Here is a 14783-nt window from a genome sequence, read left to right on the forward strand (position 1 = left end):
CATCTTAAGTGATCACTCTCCTTACAGTGTGTATGATAAAACCCATTGTTTCATGTTCTCTATGTGTGTATATAAATCTCCCCACTGTATTTTCCACTGAATGCATCCGATGAAGTGAGCATCCGATGAAGCTCACGAAAGCTTATGCTCAAATAAATTTGTTAGTCTCTAAGGTGCCACAAGTACTCCTTTTCATAGAATATCAGGGTTGGAAGGGACCTTAGGAGGTCATCTAGTCCAACCCCCTGCTCAAAGCAGGAACAATCCCCAACTAAATCATCCAATGTTTTTTTTTGCCCCAGATCCCTAAATGGTTCCCTCAAGGCTTGAACTCACAATCCTGGGTTTAGCAGGCCAATGTTCAAACCACTGAGCTCTCCTTCCCCCGACCAAGGTAGCAGAGGATGGTTTCGATCCATCGACCTCTGGGTTATGGGCCCAGCATGCTTCCGCTGCACCACTCTGCTGTGTGATTTTAGTATTCCATGTCCGTATCATCCTCCTTCTCCTCCTCCTGCACCATCATTAGCTCTATCAGGTGCATTCGGTGGGTCAGAAAATGCTGCCAGAACGTCCACCAGCATTTCCCAGAAGCTCTGCCCATTTTGTGAGACAGGAGCAAAAACCCAAGAGCAAGAGAATTTCTTCCAATGGCAAATCTTCCATTTTGCTAGTTCAGGTCACTGGGAGCGTACAGACCACAAGGAGAGCTCATCAAGACATGTCCATGGGATGCAACAACTTGCCCTGACGTGCGGGGAGGACAGTCACGTTTTCCCCACATTGCACCACAACAATTTGGGAAGGCACTAGGAAGTCTGGGATATGGTTGGTTGGACTCGGACCTGCAAACTGCTGAGTAGATGCTGGAGCCCAGATATTCAGTGTAGATGCTCGAGCCTGGGGTTCCAAACACAGGGTTGGCAGACTCGAGGCCCCACTAAACCTGGGATTAGTTGCTGTGTAGACATACCCTAAGGCTCTGTTAAAATCCAGGGTATTTCCATCAATCTCCACTCAAACTAACTGGGTGACTCAAGAGGACACGCAGTCGTCGCTGCACCAGAGATGCGTCATGTATTTGAGTGAGCACCCTACCCCTCATAGCTTTCTGACAATTTATGTTCTGCATTTTGCTTGCAATCTCCAGGCATTCCTCTTGGGAGTTTTGCCCTGGTGTGAAGAATCACACCTTTAACAAAAAAATTTTTTAAAAGCAAAATCTCACATGTTATGAGGCAGTTAATTAACTTCTTTAATACAGAGTTAAGGTTGCCAAGTGCTGCTGTGCGCCCTTCCAGAACATGGACAGTGACTAAACTTAGAGCTCTGAAAACCAGGAAATTAAGCATAAAAATTCATATCACCCCTGCAACACAACCTTGACTCTACCCACCACCTTAACTCTACCCCCACCCCTTAACCCTGGAGCTGGCATTAGCCACTGACTGTGGTGCAGTAAGGGTGGTACAAAGGTTAATAAACTACCAAGAAAATGAGGGATTCTCCTTCTCTTGGAGTCTTCAAGTCAGGACTGGAAGATGATTTAGTCAAACACAAGGTATTCAGCTCAATTCAGCACTAACCTAGGAACCTATCCTTGCAACAAAGCCCATTGCCAACTCTGTCCACATATCTATTCAGGGGACACCATCATAGGGCCTAATCACATCAGGCACACTATCAGAGGCTCGTTCACCTGTGCATCTACCAATGTGATATATGCCATCATGTGCCAGCAATGCTTCTCTGCCATGTACATTGGTCAAACTGGACAGTCTCTACGTAAAAGAATAAATGGACACAAATCAGACGTCAAGAATTATAACATTCAAAAACCAGTCGGAGAACACTTCAATCTCTCTGGTCACTCGATTACAGACCTGAGGGTGGCTAATCTTCAATAAAAAAACTTCAAAAACAAACTCCAATGAGAGACTGCTGAATTGGAATTAATTTGTAAACTGGATACAATTAACTTAGGCTTGAATAGAGACTGGGAGTGGATGAATCATTACACAAAGTAAAACTATTTCCCCATGTTATTTCTCCCCCCCCCCACCTCACCCCCCACTGTTCCTCAGACATTCTTGTTAACTGCTGGAAATGGCCCACCTTGCTTGTCACCATGAAAGGTTTTCCTCCTCCCCCCCCCCCCCGCTGGTGATGGCTTATCTTAAGTGATCTTCTTTTCTTTTTGCGAATACAGACTAACACGGCTGCTACTCTGAAACCTGTCTATCATAGGTCATTTCACCCAATTACCCCCTTTTGAGTCCAATAACTTGCATTTCACTAAAGCAGATCTTCCTGAAAGAAATCCAGTCTTGATTGAAAGACTTCAAGGAGATTAAGAATTCACCACTGCTCTTGACAGTATGTCCCAATGGTTAACCACCATCCCTATTAAAAATGTGTACTTAGTTCTCATTTGAATTTGTCTATCTTTAACTTCCACCATAGAAGAGTTCTTTAGTACTCAGTATTTTCTCCCCTAAAGGTACTTATACACTGTAATCAAGTCACCTCTGAGTCTTTTTGATAAGCTGAATAGATAGATCTTCAGTCTGTTCCCAAAAGGCATTTTCTCCCACCTTTGAATAATTTTTGTGGTTCTTTTCTTTTCTCTCCCATTTTTCAACCTCCTTTTTCAAATATGAACACCAGAACTGGACACAGTATTCCAATATCTGTCTCACCAACACCATATAGAAAAGTATAATCACCTCCTTACTTCTACTCACTACTCTCGTGTTTAGATCCTGAAGGTTCGCATTAGCTCTTTTTGCCACAGCCTTTCACTGGGAACTCATATTGAGTTATTTGTCCACTATGACCCTGAGATCCTTTTCACAGCCACTGCTTTCCAGGCTACAGTGCTCTATTCTGTAGGTATGGCCTGCGTTCCTTGGTGCTAGATGTTGTACTCTGCATTTGGCTGTATTAAAATGCATTTTGTTGAATGGGCCCAGTTTACCAAGCAATCCAGATTGCTCTGGATGACAGCCCTGTCCTCATCATAATTAGCCCCTCTGCCAACCTTTGTGTCATCCCTAAAATGTATCAGCAGTGAATTTGTATTTCCTTCCGAGTCATTAATGAAAGATACTAAAAAGCATTGGGCCTAGTATCAATCTCTACAGAACCCAACTAGAAACACTCCAATTTAAATGATGATTCTCCAGGAATGTATACTTTTTGAGATCTGGCAGTTAGCCAGTCTTTAATCCATTTAGCATGTACTTTATCAGTAATGCATTTTGCCAATTTTAAAAATCAAGTTGAGCAACAACAACGTGTTAGGTGACTTTGTTCTTTATTTTAATGTTCCTTCTTACTATATTGTATACAATATCACCTTTTGTATATGGTAACACTTACCTCTGCATCAAGATGTTGGCTTCCATAAGAATATTAGAAAAAAAAAAGTATTTCCTCCCACATCAACCCAGAATTGCTTATGGTATAAAAGGTTCTTTGCTACCCTAATCAATACACACAAAGAGGAATAAAGAGTTGTCTGTTCTTTCTATTGTCATTTGTTCTAAATACTGAGTCTTAGTCATCACTTCATTATTTCTATGGTCTGGAAAGATAAGTGGACTGTTTTTGTTTGTTTGTTTTTTAAATAAACTTTCAGAAGGCAATTAGTAGTGGGTCTGGTTAGGTAATACATATGAAAACATACTTATAAGGATCAGCAGGGAGAAATAGAGCAACAGGTTTCCATGATGTAAAATAAATGCAATAGTAGCATAGAACAAAAAATAAAAGGGTAATTAGGGCATTTTGACTGCCAGGAGTGGAGCAGTAGCTATGCTGAATGCTCCTTCGAGCCAGCAGAAGCTCTTGAGTAACCACCATGCTTTTGGGATTCTGCCCAACTCATAAGCATGGGCAGGAAGTGAGGAGAGCAGTCCAGGAGATAGCAGCTCTTTGTGGTATGTTCTCCTCTGAAGATAGCGAACCTCATAATACAGTACAGACAACTACTGCAGTACCTAGTTGCTTTAACAAATAATGGAGGGAACCTGGCAGGATGTTGGCCACAGCCAGCATAATAAGGCTAATAACTATGCCCCTTTTACTGCAGGCAGCCTGGAGCATAGTGTAGATGGACCAAGTTCCACAAAAACTGGTCCAGTTCCAGTCCCTGCCTTCCTCCCACCACAGTGGTGACCCTGCCTCCAGCTTTTGCACTCTGCTTTCTAGTGAGGGACAATGGGGTAGAGTGAAGGAGCTAGGAACCACAGATCTGTTCCAGCCTTCTCATGTACGCAGGATGGAGCTCCCCAACACCTGACATCTGTGACCAATGACACTGATAATAAAACCAAAATTTAAAATTCAGTTGACTTGTCACCATTTGTGGTGTCTGAAATGCAAAAAAAAGTTAAAACTTGACCAGCCATTTTTTCTTTTGGGGTCTAATCAGTTTTGCTATCTGATTCTCAAGAACTAGCACATGCACTAACACTGGCTATCTTGTTCAGGCATTCAGATATTACAGTGATAAGCATGTATAAGAACCTATATGGAAAACAATTGTTTGGGTTTCCAAAGCAACAAGGGAAAGGTCAAGGGGGAAAAAGCCCACCCTTTTCCTTCTCCCTCTTTCCTCCCATGAAAACATCTCCCTTCATATTAGATTTACGAACTATTTCCACCTCTCCCCTTCCCCCCAAAAAGACACCCACTATATTTTGGGTCTGAATTACTTGACACTCTTCCTTTAACACCATCTATGCAGTTCAGGCAACCAGACTTAAAATCCTGGCCATAGGCACAAGTTCAAATGTGTTTCATAATCACTGTCTTGTCTGTATTTCTTCACCTCATAAAGCCACCATAACATATGGCTGATCTGAGACTACCTGGAGGAGATACAGCGACTGGAATAGCCAGGACTTTTACTTGGAGGTCAGGACTAAAATATCTTGGCAAAACTGCAAGGGATGGTTGGAGAGCATCTGTCCACATTGCGCCTGGCTCTAGTCAACACTATCAATCCTTCACTCTCATGAATGGGTAAATTCATTTCACAAATCTTAAAAATAAAGAGCCAGATTGTAATCTAAATTTCACTGAGAAACTCTGGATTCTCCTCAGTGTAAAGCAGTTCAGTTACTCTACATTGACTCTAGTGTAAGATCAGATGAGATTCTGGCCCATAATGAGGAGGAGAAGAACATAAGAAGGAGAGTTTAAAATATGTAGCTGAAAGACAGTCTTCAGTAGGGTAGTACAGTAAAAAAATGACGCCAAAACATTCAAACTATATCAGAAACAAAAACAAAAACCCCATAAAAGAATACAATGTAAGACAATATGAAGCAGCGTGGGAGGCTTGACCTGACATAATACAGATTGAATGGGAGCAATGTCACAAAATTCAGATAGAGAGAGCCATGATGATGAGTAACTTCCACTCAAGAGAACGGACACATATTTGATGAAGAAATATTTTCCATGCAAATCTTGTCACCGTCTTTCCATGAAAAGACTTTTGACAAGAAAGCAAGAAAGGTTGGTTAGTTAGTTAGTTATCCATGACTCAGGAACCAAAGCAGATATCTATAGCAAAAATAATGTCAGCAGCACAGCCGGTCCCCAAACAGTCTGGCAGACTATAAAAAGTACCAGTAAGCTACCAGCTCTCCAAGCAGACCTCGGTGAAAGACAATGGAAGTACTACAGAGGAGGTGAACATACGGAAGGATAAAGCGAATCAGGGATCAAAATATGTACCTCCAGCAAAGAGAATCTTAGCCAGAGTGGACTTTGCTGGTTTGTTTTTCTGTAATTAGGTGAAATGAGCATTTAACCCTTAGCGCTCAGTCTTCACCTTTTTCATTTAAGGCCCCCTTACTGATCATAATAAATCTTGTCTGTGTGGAAAATTATTTCAGAAAGAGAGATGAATAGAAGTCAACAATGTTCTGTAAGAGACCTATAAATGAGGCAGTCTAGCGGATATACAAAGGTAACTCCACCCAGTGTAAAAAAAAAGTGTTACAATTGGTGGCAGAGAATTTAACTGAGTTGCAAATAGAACCAATCTATCCCTCTGTCAAAAACTGGGACATGGATGTTGTGTCTAGTGGTCAGAGCATGAGTCGGTGGCGCGAAAACACTTTGAATAGTGGGGATGCTGAAAGCCAGCCCCTTCACCCCTGTCCGCCGGACCCCCTGGAGCCAGCACCTGGGATGCAGGAGGCTGGCGGTGGAACCCTGGCTAAAACCTGGGGGTGCTGCAGCACCCCCTGCACCCTAGTTCCCACACCTATGTTAGTAATCAGAGCCCAAGGTCAGAGCCAGAGGCCAGATGTCAGGAATTGAAGCCAAGAACCAGGACCAGTTGCCCTGAGTGAGGCACGGCTGGATCCGAGGCAGGAGCAGGAGCTGTTGCAGCCATGGAGGAATGCTTTGAGCCGCTAGAATGCTGCTGCTGCTGGACTTAAAAGCCAGTCTGCTGACTCTTCTAACTCTCAGACAGCCTACTACAGGTCAGCTGCATTCATTAGGTAGCCTGGAGACTGGTTCTGCTTCAGGCCCTGATTCCTGATACTCTCCAGAAATGAATGGAGTCATTGTTTGTTGGATACCAGTAAACATCTCGCAAGGAGAGTCACATATAGGAACTAAAGAAGCTTTATGAAGAGATACAGCCTCTGTTTGGTGCACTTCATACAGAATAGTCACATTGAACTTTGGGATGATCCTTGGTGATTTCACCCTCAGTTCTGATGAGTCCTGTAGACCCCATAGCCTTTTAGGGTAAGTCCAGGGTTAAAAGAACTCATATTACCAGGCCCTGGGTTTGTTAAGCTAGGGCTTGAGCATTTACACATTTGTAGCCCAAGGATAGGAATTGCTGAACCCTGGCTCCCAATCTGGACTCTAGGGGTATGTCTACACTGTGATTAGACACCCACATCTGGCCTGTACCAGCAGACTTGAGCTTATGGGTCTCAGGCTGCAGGACTGTTTAATTGCAGTGTAGATTTCCAGGCTCGGGCTTCAGCCCACTCTCTGGGACCCTCCTACCTCCAAATCCTGGGTTAGTGCTATTTGTGTGTAGACAAAGGGGGGGTTAGTCTTGGCCCAGAGTTTGAACTTTGGACTTACACTGTAGTGTAGACATACCCTTACTTCCTATCAGAGTAACATCCTTATTTAACTTGATTTTGTGGATCAAATCCCCCCTATTCACCATCAGTGCTTCCATTAAATCTGTGACAAAACAACTCCCTATACTGGAAGCAGAATCAGGCCCATGAATTAATCCCTACCATATGCTTTGCAAGGTAGCTACATGTTCCCCTCCCCACTCCATTTCACAGTAAGGGAATCTGAGGAACAAGATTAAGAGACTATTCAAGGTCACAGAGCAAGTCAACCCCAGAACTGAGAACAGAACCAAGAACTCCAAGGCCCAGATCTGTGCTCTAACCACTAGATAACACTATTAATGCTGACATTTGAAGTACTATTGCTAATAAATATCAGGAGCATAGTCACTGTGTTTTTTTAATCACATTAAATGTTTTGTGGTAATTAACAAGTGGTTGCTTCATGAGTATTTGAACACTCAAAAGAGAGCATCTTCATGTTTGATCCAAAAGGCTGGAAAATTGATGTCTACGTATGGTTATGTTAATATGATGCAAAGGACTCTCTCTATATATATAAAGGTTTGTGAATTCCTGCTAGAAGACAACTGGTTTTTCAGTACCCTGGAAGTCACATAGAACTTTGCAACCAAAGTTAATTTGTGATCACAGTAATAATCAATCAGTTTAGTTTGTCAGTACCACATGCTGAAAGAACTCTGGGGATTTTAACAACAAATCTATTCAAATAAGACTGGAGGCCCTAATAAGTGACTAGAATAGGGCACAAACACACACCCTTAACTGCCACACTGTTCATAACTAAGGGATCCCAGACAGCACCAGTGAGGGGCCTCCATTTCTCTGTTTCCCCCAATACATCTAGAGTACTAGAATGTTGTAATATTTTCAGCTGGGCAGGCAAACCTGATGACATTTTCACCCTAACACTCCAGGTGGAGGTATCACAGCCCAGTGATGATTCTGGATAAGCAATAGTTTCTTCTGTATTTAAACCTGAACACAGGCGGGCCATTTTAATGCAAGTTTCTACATGACAGGGCAATGCACAAAGGCCTGTACCAGCTTTCTGGCAAAGAGAGACTCACTGCAGAACTGCATCTCAATCACTTCCAAGAAGTGAGAGGAAGAATTAGCTTAATATTTGATTAAAAGCATTTCTATGATGCTTATTACTGTAGAGTAAGTTTCCCCAAATACAGGGCCTGATCTAAAGTCCATTTGAGTCAATGGAAAGGTTCTCATTCACTTCAGAGGTTTTTGGATCAGATCCAGAGGAAACAACCTCATATTCACACATAACATGGCAACTTTAAAGCACAAATACAAGGTAAACCATGTCAGTAGACAGGCCTCCTTTCTCTAGGTGAGGTAAACTGGACTATATCTCAGACCTGGGTTCTATTCCTAGCTCTCACTGGCCCACTGAATGACTTTGGCAAGTTACTTGCCTCTCTGTGTCTTAGTTTTCATTATACAATGAAGATAATGATACTACCTGTTTTGTAAAGCCCTTTGAGATCCATCGATGAAGTAGCCTTGATGTTCTGCATTTGCAAAAACTGAATGGGTTTAGGCATAGGGTATGGTGTTAGTTCCCACTGGAGTTTGTTTAGAGTCTGTTTCTCAATTACGTATCCTGTTGATCAAGCGCATTGTCTTTTGGCCTAGGTGTCAACCATCTGTATTGTAACTGGAACTGGGACACAGACCCACTGAGATGATGATTACAATCACAGCTTTATAGCTGTAGTAGTGCCAAGGTCAGCACCATGAAGGACAGCTCAGTTCTGGTCAGTCTTTAAAGTTATTTTTTAAACTACTTTCAAACTATTGTTCACCCTTTCCAAGATTACTTGTTTTTTATTTCCTTCAAGGGGAAAAAAAGATACATGTCCTTGTCTGACACAGTGCTTTCACTATTTCAGATTTTTTTTCAGATGAAATGCAAAATGTCTATATATCTTTAATAGGTTCTATACATAACAGATATTCATTCAGGGTAGACCCTATATGCACTGAAAGGTACAAATTACAGAAGCTATGAAATTGGAAGAAGAATATGAAATATTGAATATAGTAATAGGGGACATTAGCTAGGAGTAATGGATTGTATTAAGAAAGGGAAAATTTAAGCTGAATATCAGGAAATTGTGCTGAGGCTTTAAGAAAAAGCATCAAATATCATGAGCCTCATGATAAAGTCACAACATTTGGCAACACTGGGACTAGTCTCTGAAGTCCAAGAAGAGGACAATGCATTACAAACCACTGGCACAATGGGACACAGTTGGGTCCAAGCTCAGACCCACAGGGGCTATCATGAGTCCAGCTGTACAGACCACTGCAGAAGAGAGAAATATAACTATTAAGTTTTGTTATAACTAACTTCTAACCCACAGCACAGTAACAGTGGCTTTCAGATTACTTATGTGGAACAGGCAGGGAAAGATTATTTCCTGAGAGAGGTTTTCTTGTGTGGGATCCAGCTACAATTTTTGGATTGTGAAGATGCACCTGTTCCTACCCCAATGTAAGTTACAGCAGCCCCTAAACAGTTCTTACACCAGCTGTATATGGGCCCTACGCAACTGTAAGTTAGCTGAGAGCAGAGTGGAGCTGTGCTTCACCCCACACCTTACTGCCCTCTCCCTCCTTATGTCTCCTATGCCTAGGTGGGAGCTGAAGTGCAAGGACAAGCTCTGCTGCTGAAACCTCTCCTGGCTGGACAATTCTCCTCTGGCCACTTACAGCCAGATTCCGACTCCTTTGCTGAGCTACTCACGTAGAACAAAGGGGCTGGATCACAGGAAGAATCTGCTGCACAGTGTTTTGAGGGGGGATTTCTTTTGGCTCTTGAGCTCCCTCTGTCTGGAGCACAAATAAGAGACTAAAAAACACCCTAGTGCTGCTGCTCCACTAACTAAGAAAAGAGGCTCTGTACCAGTTTGTGGCCAGCCTATGAACAAGGAGCTTTCCCAACACTTTCACTCCCCTACCCTATGCAGGCCCAGCCACCAGTGAAAGCCATTGCACTCCTCCCACAAGGTCTGCTACGGGCTACTAGCCTAACCAAACTGGCAGAAGAGACAGGGCCTGGCCCTACACTGGCTGTCTGCACAGGGGAGTCATCATCCCTCTGTCCTCCTCAGGAGTGATGCAGCCAACATGGTTTCCCAGGAGGCATCATGGCTCTGATGCGCTCTCCTTGCCACAGGGTGGCAAGGCTCTGTGCCACCCCATGCTCAGGGCAGTGTCTTAAAGGTACAGCCTGGTCTGCAGGGTGTGCCAACTGGAAAGGGAGTACAAGCACGCAAGAAACACTTTAGGAGAGCATCATGCCCTTTAACACATAGATAAGCTAAAAGACAGCACTGCTTGCTTAAAATGTTTGTCATTATTATTACTACCGTATGTTTCCTCAGATCCCCACATCCCAGAGCACATTTTTACAGGGACAGAGGAAACATAGTTCCAGGGTAATGGTTAATTCATGGTCTTGCAGAGGTCACCACAAAAGTGAATTTCATTGAAGTAATCTCAGATTTTCAGCAATAAACCATTTGGGGAGCTCTTTACGGAGATTTGTTTTAAAGGGGCACTGTCAAGAGATGACCTCTTTGAAAGGTTTGAAGCCTTTCCCCTGGAAGCAAATGCAGCAAGATTGTTCTAGTACAGAAAAGCCAAGTAATAACACGGGGGAGCCTAATTTTATTATCTGAATGCAGTGAAATTCATAAAATAAACAGTTAAAGAATTTTAAGTTTGCATTCAGATGCCATAGTGAGGAACGCAGAGAGGTCAGAATAGATAGGATCACTGTGTTTATTAGGATAGAACTAACACCAAGTGCTCATCCACTCCCCTGGGTTCTTAACTCCTATATTGCAACTCCCAGTATCAACATACAAAAGCAAAAGACTGCACCGAATTAACATTACCACCTTTATTGGCATGACAAACTATACAAGGGATGCCAAGGTGTAAGAAAGACATACCCCTCAGGTATCTGTCAGAGACTGACAAGACCCACCCAGAACAGAGTTACACACTATTTGGGGTACTAACTTCCATGTCCATTTGTCATACTTGATACTCATTACATTTTCTTGTTAGCCCTAGATCCTTCATCCCACCTTTTGTGACAAATACCTGGTAAGGAAGGAGAGAGAGATGGTGGGCTTTGCAGCATTAACAGGTGTGAGTTCTGGTGGACCAAGAATAATTGAATATATTACTGGTTACTGAAGTCTGAGTTGTTTTTTTAAAAAAAACATAGCCATGAAACACAGATTTCCACCATCTGTGTGTTGCACAATTAAAGTCAATGGACTGCCATGAGATGAAGATCTGCATGATGGTTTGTTTTTTACCTTAACAATATTTCTTTCATGTTTTTCTTCATTAACAAAAAAAAGTTAGAATGAATGAAGCAGGAAACAAATTCATCTGGCATACAAAGTAGCTTTCTAGTGTAAATTATTAATGGCGGCCTAACATTAATATATGAATAAAGAGTGTTACAGAACGGGCATCATCTGAATTGTCTTGTTTTAATTTCTGCATCATTTCTTGACCTGCAGCATATAGGAAGCAGATTCCTAAATAGCCCATCCTGCCCTAGGAACCGTCTCCAGGCAGCATTCAAGGAAGGTGGTTATTGGATTGTCATGGCAATCAGATTTTTCTTCCTAGAATTAGCATCTACTGCATTGAACAGCATTACACTGCCATCTCTTGGCAGATGTTCAAATAACACTTCAGCTCATTACAGAGTTAAGAATGTGTCAGCACCAAAAGTCTTTCTTTGAAGAAAATTACATTTTTATGATTCTCTTGCTAGACAAATGGAAATATATAAATTAAAGACGAGTCTAAATTTAGTCTGAATCCAAGCTTCCCTGAAGGGGATTTGGCCTGAAGTTCCAAGGGATTCAGATTGGATGGCATGGATCAGACCCACATCTAGTATAAATCGTTTGAATAATTTATAAAAATATTTTAGACATCTATTAAATGTCAGACCCTAAACATTTCTCATCTAGTATTACTTCTTTCTCTTATTCGTATTGCAGTAACACCTAGAGCTCCCCATCAGGGAATCACATCACCGGTATGCTAGGCTTCAACTGCTGTTCAAGACTGAACTGGGCATTGTGCAAAAATTTTAGGCTCCTCTGTGGCCAAAGATAGAGAAACAACAATAAAAAGAAAAGGCGTACTTGTGGCATCTTAGAGACTAAAAAATTTATTTGAGCATAAGCTTTCATGAGCTACAGCTCACTTCATTGGATGTATTTGGTGGAAAATACAGTGGGGAGATTTATATACACACACAGAGAACATGAAACAATGGGTTTATCATACACACTGTATGGAGAGTGATCACTTAAGATCAACCATCACCAGCAGCAGGGGGGGAAAGGAGGAAAACCTTTCATGGTGACAAGCAAGATAGGCCATTTCCAGCAGTTAACAAGAACATCTGAGGAACAGTGGGGGGTGGAGTGGAGGGGAGAAATAACATGGGGAAATAGTTTTACTTTGTGTAATGACTCATCCATTCCCAGTCTCTATTCAAGCCTAAGTTAATTGTATCCAGTTTGCAAATTAATTCCAATTCAGCAGTCTCTTGTTGGAGTCTGTTTCTGAAGTTTTTTTGTTGAAGAATTGCAACTTTTAGGTCTCAGAGTAGCAGCCGTGTTAGTCTGTATTCGCAAAAAGAAAAGGAGTACTTGTGGCACCTTAGAGACTAACAAATTTATTAGAGCATAAGCTTTCGTGAGCTACAGCTCACTTCATCGGATGCATTTGGTGGAAAAAAAAAACTTTTATTTTTTTTCCACCAAATGCATCCGATGAAGTGAGCTGTAGCTCACGAAAGCTTATGCTCTAAGAAATTTGTTAGTCTCTAAGGTGCCACAAGTACTCCTTTTCTTTTTGCGAACTTTTAGGTCTGTAATTGAGTCACCGAAGAGATTGAAGTGTTCTCCGACTGGTTTTTGAATGTTATAATTCTTGACGTCTGATTTGTGTCCATTTATTCTTTTAGGTAGAGACTGTCCAGTTTGACCAATGTACATGGCAGAGGGGCATTGCTGGCACATGATGGCATATATCACATTGGTAGACGCTCAGGTGAACGAGCCTCTGATAGTATGGCTGATGTGATTAGGACCTATGATGGTGTCCCCTGAATAGATACGTGGACAGAGTTGGCAATGGGCTTTGTTGCAAGGATAGGTTCCTGGGTTAGTGGTTCTGTTGTGTGGCATCTAATGACGTGGCCCCTGGTGGGGAACAGCGGTCTCTGCCTGTTGCCCGTGCCCCGAGTGCCAACTCTGCAGCTCCCATTGGCCGGGAACTGCAGCCAATGGGAGCTGCGGGGGCAGTGCCGGCAGGCAGGGGCAGCGCTTGGAGCCTCCTGCCCCTCCCAGGGGCCACAGGGACATGCTGGCTGCTTTCTGGAGCAGCGCGGGGCCAGGGCAGGCAGGAAGTCTGCCTTAGCCCCGCTGCACCGCCAACTGGGAGTTGCCTGAGGTAAGTGCCACCTGGCTGGAGCCCGCACCCCTCACCCCATCCCATACCCCAACCCTCTGTCCCAGCCCTGAGCCCCCCACCCACACTCCCTCCCAGAGCCTTCACCCCTTCCTTCACCTCAACCCCCTGACCCAGCCTGGTGAAAGTGAGTGAGGGTGGGGGAGAGCGAGCGACAGAGGGAGTGGGGATGGAGTGAGCGGGTCAGGGCCTCCGAGAAAGGGTGAAATCCTGCCCATTGAAATCAATGGGAGACATGCCATTTACTTCAGTGGGACCAGGATTACACACTAACAGTTTCCATTTTAAGGTCCATGATGTTGGTGCAAGTCATTTTGGATCCTGCAAACTCAGCATGTTAAGGTCAAACACAGAGTCACAGGCAGCATATGTTAGCTCCTAGTCTAGGCTGCTTTTATATATTTCTGTGATGGCTAAGGGTTGGATTTTCGCAGGAGCCTAAGGAAACTCAAGACTAAGTTCTCTGGGGAAGAGATCATCCTTTGTTCTGTGGTTGAACTATACATTGAACAGTGGGGTCCTGGTCTATGACTGAGGCTTCTGGGCAGTGCTGCAATACAAAGAAATAATAATAAGCCAACTCTCATTGCATTTCAATAGGATTTGAGGTCCAAACTCCTTTAGGCTTCTGTGAAAATCCTAAGTATAGAAGATTAATTTTGTAATGGGGAGGAGGTTGTAGTTTCGGAGGCACAAGCTAACAAGTTAAGGTGCATTTGTTGTGCCTACAGAACTGTTATTTATCCCTGTAAGAACAGGCAGTCACACATGCAAATAGATCCTTATACAAACAATTACCTATTTTTCACAAAGAAAGCTACATTTGGACAATTGTTAGCAAGAACAAGGGGGGCATACCCACACTTCTCCAGTGCTTCCTTCTTTGAAAGTCTTGCTCATAAAGAACTCTTAATAGCTGAACTCAGTAGAACTCAAGCTGAATAGCTACTGAAATATCTGGTTTGCCAGACTGCCTACAGATCCTGTATCACTTAAAAGCCAATTTATCTCTGAATGCATCAGAAGTCAGGAGAGCCCCAGAGTTTTATGTGCTTCCCAGGAGAACTTCTGCAAGGGATACTGCAGCCACAT

General features: G+C 42.9%; 1 non-coding gene across 1 annotated transcript; it reads right to left on the reverse strand.

The window, feature by feature from the left end:
* Nucleotides 1–395: 395 nt before the first annotated feature.
* On the reverse strand, nucleotides 396–467 carry TRNAM-CAU. The gene has a single exon. It is a non-coding gene; the product is annotated as a tRNA-Met (tRNA).
* Nucleotides 468–14783: the final 14316 nt, after the last annotated feature.

Source organism: Dermochelys coriacea, chromosome 7 (assembly GCF_009764565.3).
Source record: "Dermochelys coriacea isolate rDerCor1 chromosome 7, rDerCor1.pri.v4, whole genome shotgun sequence".
NCBI lineage: Eukaryota > Metazoa > Chordata > Testudines > Dermochelyidae > Dermochelys > Dermochelys coriacea.